The following is a 9,471-nucleotide window of genomic DNA, read 5'->3' on the forward strand; positions in this document are numbered from 1 at the left end:
TACTGGGGGTGTGATGCTGCAGCAGTTTAAGACGGGCACTGCTCCGGGAGTTGGGGAGGCCCTGGAATTGTGGCAGCGCTGCCGCATCTGTGGGCAATCGGCAAAGTGGCAGGGCACCTCACTTTCCTGATGTCTCCCACCTCGCACCCTCCGTGAACTTGCGCTCCTCCAAAACTCTGCCGACATATCCATGTTAATTGTACGGTTTATATCAATTAGTGTTAATTGCATTCAGGTGGTGCGTATCAATTAGGGACTTTCTTGTGTCCATTTATATGAGAGCTTACCGAGTGTGTGGAGCTGGTATTGTGGAGCTCTGTGAATAAAGGCTTGAAAGCAACTGAAGACCAGGCCCTAGTATTCTATCCTTCACCACCAGGCTATTCAGTTTGTAACACTACTAACTCGCACCAAGTCCTGCTCACCCATCGCCTCTGTGCTCGCTGACCTACATTGGCTCCCGGTCCAGCAACAACTCGATTTTAAAATTCCCAACTTTGTTCTCAAATCGTCCATGGCCTCACCCTTCCCTATCTCCGTAACCTCCTCCAGCCCTAAAAACTTCCGAGATCTCTGCGCTCCTCTAATTCTGGCCCCTTGCGCAACCCTAAATTTTCATGGCTCCACCATTGGCGGCCGTGCCTTCAGCTGCCCAGGCCCTAAACTTTAGAATTCCCTCTCTAAACCGCTCCACCTCTCTCTCCTCCTTTAAGATGCTCCTTAAAACCTACTTCTCTGACCAAGCTTTTGGTCACCTGTCCTAATATCTCCTTATATGGTTGAGTGTCAAATTTTGTTTGATAACACTCCTGTGAAGTGTCTTGGGACATTTTACTATGTTAAAGGTGCTACATAAATGCAAGTTGTTGTCATCGCTATGAAAATTTTATTGGTGCTAATACGGCAGAGGAGAGAGGCTGTCTGCCCTGTGAACGGTCTCCAAGTGGGTCAGGACTTCCAACAGGAGGTGGCGAACTATGTCAATGCTAACAGCATTGTTTCAAGGACCTGGCTGCTGTTCCAGAAAAGGGTTCCTGATCTCACCAGATATGCCAAGGTAAGAAATCCCACCAGACCTCACATTAATGTAATGCATCAATTATGAAGAACCAGTTCACATGTTTGCCTATTATGGCAAGGAAAGATTTCACTGCAGTTCCCCTTTGGGCTACTAGACCCTTTCCTCACACCCTGGATTGTTGCTTCCCCTTACAGTTCCTTCCATCTACTGCACATCATCATGCTTGTTCCTTTAATCACTGTCACTGTGGGTGGCACACTGTTACCTGGATATTCTTGTGCATCCTCCTGTCACTGTTAGCCATTCAACCCTTTTGTTGGAGAAGCCTGTACACAACAAGATGGAGAGAAGCTACACAGGAAGAAAACCCTCCCAACCTCAGTCTTGTTACACCTATTGAGGAGGTAGCCCAAGACATATAGGGGGGCCTGCAAGGCCTGGCCCCAACCCAGGGATTGTGCCCAACTTTTCCTGCTGTTTCTTGCCAAGCTTGTTTATTCACTCACTTCCTCACTCACTGGAATCAAAGCAGACTGTGGAGGCTCCACTCCCACATGAAGCCCTGGATACACCTGCCCATAAGAGTGATGCCCTGCACATTGCGAAATCCTGCAATTGGGGCAAAACCTAGGGCTTTGTCCTGCCATTCCAGTTGCCCATTGGGATTGTGATAAAGTTATTTCATCAGGCAAACAACGTGTCAGTCACTGCTTTATACAAATGTACTTTGCATGTAAGTAGACTCCTACCATGCCACTGGTAATTGGGCCCAGATTCCAACTGGCCACTGATCAGTGGAAGGGCTGACCAAATGATTCCCACTACATCCTAGAAGCCCTGAGAGATGCTTACCTGGATCCTAGCCCCAAGGTTCTGGAACACAAAAGACATCACTCTCTCCCCCAGTGACTCAAGGGCAGTAGTCTGTGCATCTGTTGAAAGGGCACAAACTTCTCCTGAGACACGAGTGCTTCGGGAGGTGTGGCTGAAGCTGTCACACACTCCATAGAACTTTCCTGCATCTCTCCCTAGGACCGGCAGGCTCTGCTTCCACTTCCCCATCCTCTAGGTCCCTTGTGATCTGTGACTCACACAGTGCAAAGCCCTCATGCCCGTGATCTTTCTCCTCTTGGTGGGTGGGAGAGAGAGGGCGAGTAATGGTGTGGTTGAGTCGGCGGGCCTTATACCCTGAAGAAGAGGGATCTAATTCATATTCTTTCTCATCCTGCACTGTTTGATTTTCAGAAGATGGAGGAGGGAGATTACAATGGGTGGACTGCAGCCAGAGAAGGGCAGGATTGTTGAAGAATGAGTAACAAGATATGGTGTGCTGGAAGGTAGTGTGTGCTCCTGCAGCAGGAGATGGAAAAGCAAGATGGTGAGAAGATGCACCCAACTTGTCCATCCCACCTCCCCAACAGATCCATAGCTTGCATGTGATAGGGAGTCAGCCACCTGGTGTCAGGTGATTTGCCCTCCGAAGGGATGCCTCTCCTGGGCATTTTGTGCCATCTTCGGCAGCAAGAAGAATACATACAGTATGAAAGACCTGTGCTTCTCAAATCATTCAATGCATCCCTGGGGTAATTTTAACCGAACTCACCGGGTGGGAAACCCATGGGATCGAGCGGAACGCTGGTTTTACCTCCTCCTGCCCAATATTACTCTATATTGAATTAAATGGAGAGTAAAATCGGGCGGGGTGTAAAACCAGTGTTCCACCGAACTCATCAGTTTCCCAATTAACTTAAGTTAAAATTGCTCCCCCCCCCCCATTAAGGTGACCCTGCAGAGCCACGAGGATATGCGGAGCTAATCTGTTCAAGTAATGTATTGTTTCTTCAAGAAATCCTGCTGTGATATAATCAGAACTGACTCTCTTTACATGACTGTCCCAGAAGGAAGCTCTTTGATAGTAGAGGTGCTTAAGAATATTCCACAATAGCATGGGGCTGCTTCCAAGACTAGTGATTATCTCAGTGAATCTGAATTTAGGAAACTGGTCTTCAATCATATTTCGTATTCTGGAATCTGCATTAGTTTTTTTTTAACTGCAATACTCACAGAATTCAACGGGGGGAGCTATTAAATTGAAGAACAAGCATTTTAAATTTGCATTATCATTACTTTTCTCTCTCTGGTTACTATGGTAACTCACAACTCCTATTCATACGGATATCTCAAATCACCCAATTAGTTACTTCACGCAGCCACAATGTTATAAAACTATCTCACGAAACACCATTTTCATTTTGCACCATATTTGGGGTCATTTTCCAACAGATCGGGCTACAAATCCCTCCATGGCCTTGACCCTCCCTATCTCTGTAACCTACAACCCCCCCGCGATCTCTGCGTTCCTCCAACTCTAGCCTTTTCTCCATCCCCGACTTCCTTCACTCCACCATTGGCGGCCGTGCCTTCAGCTGTCTAGGCCCTAAGCTCTTGAATTACCTCCCTAAACATCTCTGCCTCTCCACCTCTCCCTCCTCCTTGAAGGCACTCCTTAAAACCTACCTCCTGTCTTTGGCTCGGTGTCAAATTTTGTCTGACTACGCTCCTGTAAAGCGCCTTTACTACGTTAAAGGCACTATATAAATGTAAGTTGTTGTTATTGAATTTAGCCTGGGGTTTGACTGGGCTGGGCTGGGGTGGGTGGGGGCAAACTGATAGTGACTCCTGTGGAGTCGAGGGAGCACTTTAAAAAAAAGCATTTTTTGAACTTACCTTTGGTTGGTGGCCACGGGGGTGGGGCTGAAGAATCCTGAACGGGACAGGCCCGACGCCTGTCCCACTGATGAGGTGACCAATTTATCAAAGGGGCCCTTTAACAGGTGTTAAGGCCCTAATGTACACATTAAGAGGCCTAACACCTGCTTTAGGCATATGCCCAGGAGACCTAAACAAAAATGGGCCCCACAAATTTGGCAGTGGGACCAACGCCTGTGCAGATCGGGTGCAGGCCATCCCGCTGCTAAATTGGTCTTTCATACATGTATAGCAATGATATGTCAACCTCTGAGATAACATCCTCTCGTATGTATTTCAGGGGAAAAAAAACTTGAGCACAGTGACTCTCTGGCCAGATTTTTCTAGGTAACCTGTCGGGCTGGCATTAAAGTTAAGCCAATCGGAAAATCTAGACTTCAATCTACTCTGTAATAAAAATCCCATTAGTACTGATAACCAATCAGTTGCCGTTCCTTCGAGTCGAGATACTGCTGTGATACAATCAGAACTGACTCTCTTTACACGATAATCACAGAGGGAAGCTCTCTGATTGCCCTGAGTGCTGGGGAGATATAAATGTGCTGACAGCAGGCGCCACCACTGTTAGCTGTCTTATTTTCCACTGACACTGCAAAGAATCTCAGGACACTGATAACAATGTCACAGTGCCTCAGCGTTCATACCAAGAAGATACTAACATTGAACAGCATGAAACCAGGGGCAAGGGTGAGTTTCCACGCAGATTTTACACTTGTTTGTTGGCTGCCTCCAATTTTATACTAGAATGGAATCCATGGGCCCGATGTTAGCAGGGCTGCGGGTTCTCGGCGGGGGGGGCTATCGGGCGCGTGGGTAACGCGCCCGGTGAAATTAGTCAGTTTCCCGCGTGATCGTAGCAGACAATTCACTAATTGGATCCACTTACCTGCTCCTCCGGGTTCCCCACTGCTGATCTGCGCGGCGGGCGGGCTGCGCATGCGCAGTAAGATCTGTCAGCTGGAGGAGCTCTAGTTAAAGGGGCAGTCCTCCACTGACAGATGCTGCAACAAATAGAAAAAATTACAGCATGGAGCAGCCGAGGGGGAAGGCTGCTCCCAGTTTAATGATGCCTCACTCCAGGTATCAATACATGGGGTGAGGAGGAGGGGGAGGACAGAGATCTTCCTCCCGGCGGGCGGGAGGAAGCGGCCTGCCTCTGCCACCAGGAAGGCCTGGCTCGAGGTGGCAGAGGAGGTCACCAGCACCACCAACATATCGCCCACCTGCATACAGTGCAGGAGGCGCTCCAATGACCTCAGTAGGTCAGCCAAAGTGAGTACACGTAGTCTTTCCCCTACACTCCGTCTGCCACATCACTGCCCCCACCCAACATCTCCTTCGGCACTGCCAACACTACTCTGTAACATTACCCCTCACACACTCAAACCTCATCCTCATCTTACCTGCACTTACTCACCTCGCCAGTACTCATCCCGCCACTACCACTCAACCCAATCCTCATACAATCTCATGGCTCTATCTCATACTCACCCTCTCGTGCATCTCTTTCACGGCCAGCCTCACTCAACCTGCCACCACCTGTGCTGCAGCCACAGGGTATGCATCACATATGTGCAGTAGGCAGCGTGAGGCAAACGTGTCGTGAGCATGAAGTGGATGCACAAGGGTGTTTGAGGGTTTGTCATGGGTGTTACTTATATTGAATTTCTGACCAACTCACATTACATATTATATTGGCACCACTACTGCCATGTCTTCGCGAATCCTGTCTGGTTTGTGCAATAATGCCCGGTCCTGAGGATCACTATGAGGACCCACACCTGATGCCACCCATTGTGTCACTGCAGAGTGGGTGTAGGTGTATTTGCAGGGCTCTTCTGCGCAGACGACTGGGAGACATCGGCGATGTCCCCGGTGGCACCCTGGAAGGATGCGGAGGAGAAGTTGTTGAGGGCAGTGGTGACTTTGACAGGTAAGAAGATGGTGCTTGGGCCAGCCGGGAGCAGCTCAGCATGAAAGAGGCTGCAGATGTCCACGACTACATGTCGAGTGGCTCTGAGCCTCCGTGTGAACTGCTGCTCAGAGAGGTCCAGGAGGCTGAGCCTCGGTCTGTGGACCCTGTGGCGAGGGTAGTGCCCTCTGCGACGCATCTCTCTCTGCGGTAGCCCTCCCTCCTGCTGTGCAGGTGGATGTGTCACAGCACTCTGTTGTGGAGCTCCACGTGTCAGAGGTGGACGGCGTGGATGGCGAGGCTGGTGAGGCTGGTGATGCTTTTCGCCCTCCGAGGAGGTCATGACTGCAGCTACGGCGGCCCCCATCCGCAAGATGTACATCTGAGGGGGTCCGCAAGGTACATGTCTCTGGACCCCGGGGTAAGTGTGCAAGTTGGTGACTTTGACTGTCAGGAGGAGGGTGGTGGAGGCCAAACTTTGTCCCAAGTGACAGAGTGGCCTCCTGCAATGGGTGAGGGTCTCCTCCCCCCCCCCCCCACCCCCCATCTGTCAAATGGACCTTTGCAGCTGCCACAGGCTGACAGCTGCAACACGTCCATTTGACCTGGGAGTGTTTCCCCCAGTGTGGGAAACAGTCCCACTTTGTTCTAAAATCCCACATAATCCCTTAATCAGGTCAGTTAATGACCTGAAATACCTAAATAAATATTGTCAAGTGGCATCTCGCTGGCTTTAATTGCCTGCGGGATTCCCGCCAGCGGGGGCTGCGCACGCACGCAGGCGCGTCCGTGGGGAACCCGGAAGTGGGCGGGATCGAGACGGGATCCGGTCCCGCTCCGGGATTCCCCGATTTTCGGGCCCCCCCCCCCGCCGAGAACGCACCCGATAGCGGGTGGTAAAATTACCCCCCATATCAGCTTCACCCCTGTAAATCACCAATATGAATGGATCTTCTTTAGATCTGTTGTATGAACTATGAATTGAAATGGCAAACTCAACAGCATATGATTTAAAACATTTTCCAAATGGATCATTGCAAGAGTCAAAACTAACCAAGCATTTTGGTGGAGTACAATTGCAAAATAAATGACTCAGATAAAATGCCATTAATTAGTTGTAGTTTTCCAGCAAACATTGAATATGATTCATGCTTTTCAATGCCACATCTTCATCTCAAATAGGCGGTAGCAAACCATGGTGTACTTAGACTATCAAAAGAGATTTGACAAAGTACCACACAAAAGACTAGTCGTTAAAATCAGAGTTGTAGGGGTTCGGGGTAAACTCTGAGAATGGATCAGAAATTAGCTAAAGGTGACAATATAAGTACCTGTTACAGGAGTTATGTCAAGATGGGGAGAAGGACTGATTCGGGAGCCCCAGGGCTTGTTGTTGGGATCACTACTGTAACTAATTTGCAAAAATGACTTGAATTCAGAAATTCAATGCAAATTGGTCAAATTTGCAGGTGATGCCAAACTAATAAGGACAGCGGAATTGGAGGATGCAGTTCAGAAATTACAGAATGAGTTGGATAAAATATCCAAATGGGCAGAACAATGGTGTATGAATATAGATATGTTTTCACATTATTCTAATACCGAACAAATACAGAACAGCTAATGTATACAGAATTGGTTTAAACTATGTGCTTGCAAATTCTATCTTTTGATCACAATGATGCTGATAACATTGGGGAAGATTAATTGCAGGGCCGAAGACATTGTATGGTAAGGATAGGTATATATAAGCTGGTTGGCATTAATGATATAATATGGAGCTAAAAAGGCTTGCACCCTCTGTAATCTTGACCTCTGCTGCCCATATCCTAACTGGCACCAGGTCCCATTCAGCCATCACCCCTGTGCTTGCTTGCTGACCTACATTGGTTCTGTTCACTGTGTATGTTGGTTCCCGGTTCAGCAAAGCCTTGATTTTAAAATTCTCATCCTTGTGTTCAAATCCCTCCACAGCCTTGCCCCTCCCTACCTCTGTAACTTCCTCGAGCCCTACAACCCGACCACCCTACCCCCTTGAGATCTGTGGCCTCTTGCACATCCCCGATTTTCTTTGCTCCACCATTGGCGACCGTATCTTCAGCTGTCTAGGCCTTCAGCTCTGGAATTCCCTCTCTAAACCTCTTCGCCTCTCTACCTCTCCTCCTTTAAGATGCTCCTTAAAACCTACCTTTATGACCAAGCTTTTGGTCACCTGTCCCAATATCTCCTTATGTGGCTCGGTGCCAAATTTTGTCTGATAATTGCTCCTGTGAAGCACCTTGGGACATTTTACTACGTTAAAGGCGCTATATAAATGCAAGTTGTTGTTGTTGTTGCTGTTGTTAGTTTAAAAAAACAGGCTTTTATCACAGCGGGGGAAAGTGTAAAAGAAGGAAATTACTGCAGTATAAATAAGGCAATAGGTTCCTTTTATTATAGAGATTGCAAGGGATGAGATATCAAGCCTTGTATAACAAAGATTATAGTTCTAAAGGTCATAAAACACCCAGTAGAGTTGAATCCAGCAATACCTCGACAATGAAAGAAACTGGTATAAATAGAGATACAAAGTTTCGCTCAGTAGGAACTTTTGGCTACCTTCAAGATGAGGCAGCGTGAATAGGCTTGGTTAAATCACGCTCACGATTCCTGCTAAAGTCCTCTACATGTAAATTTTATACGTGGGGCTCGTGTGTTTTGCTTTGTATGAAGTTTTAAGATGAATGTTTTGAAACAATAATAAATTAAGTTAATTGTCAGACGTATTGCTCTCTCTAGCTTTTCAAATCTGTTAAAAGGATAGGGAAGGAATTATCCAACAAATGGAAGCAAAAGTTAATGCAGAGTAATTGTAACATACTGCACAAGGGGTGGAAAAGCAGGTTACACAAGTACTCCATGAATAGAGATGAAATAGCTAAGGAGGAAGCAGGAAGTGACCAAAAAGTTTTAGAAGATTTGATGCTCAGTGTGTCCAACCAATGCAAAGCCGCAATCTACAATGTCAAGAGAATGTTGAACCACGTACAATTCAGACTAATGTACTTTGAACAATGTACAATTCAGACTAACGTACTTCAGTGTAGTACTGAGGGAATGTTGGAGGTGCTGGCTCATTTGCTCTAGTGGTGTTGGTTGAGGGATAAATATTGGCCAGGATACCAGGAAAACTCCCCAGTTCTTCAAATAGGATCTCATTATTATTTGTGGGACCTTGCTGTGCATAAATTAGCTGCCGCATTTTCCCACATTACTACAGTGACTACACTTCAAAGGTGTTTCATTGGCTGTGAAGGGTATTGGGATGTTGTGAAAGGCATTATATAAATGCAAGTTTATCCTTTTATCTCTACATAGTCAGAACAGTAGAGTACAGATCGACGTAAGTGATAAACAAACTGTGTAGTGCTCTGGTCAGATCGCACTGTATCCAGTTCTATATCGGTGAGACACAAGGTAAACATTCAAGCTCCAGAGGCAGTGCAGAGAACAACCATGAAGCTGATCCCCATTGTCAAAGGATTGACCTATGAGGAAAGACTGGAGACATTTGGGCCCCAAAATTGCATGGCCATTCCAGCAGACGCCTATCATAACTCTGATAGGAGTCTACCAGAACAGTCTCAAACTCTGCCAGAACCTGGATACATCAGGTACTGGACTTGCACCAGAGATTCCAGTGGGCTTGATGGAGGAGGTAAATAAGATGGTTAGGAGAATGGAAAAGTAAATCCAGAATATTATTTTAAATTAAATAGTGAGTAGAACA

Source organism: Heptranchias perlo, chromosome 27 (genome assembly GCF_035084215.1).
Source record: "Heptranchias perlo isolate sHepPer1 chromosome 27, sHepPer1.hap1, whole genome shotgun sequence".
NCBI lineage: Eukaryota > Metazoa > Chordata > Chondrichthyes > Hexanchiformes > Hexanchidae > Heptranchias > Heptranchias perlo.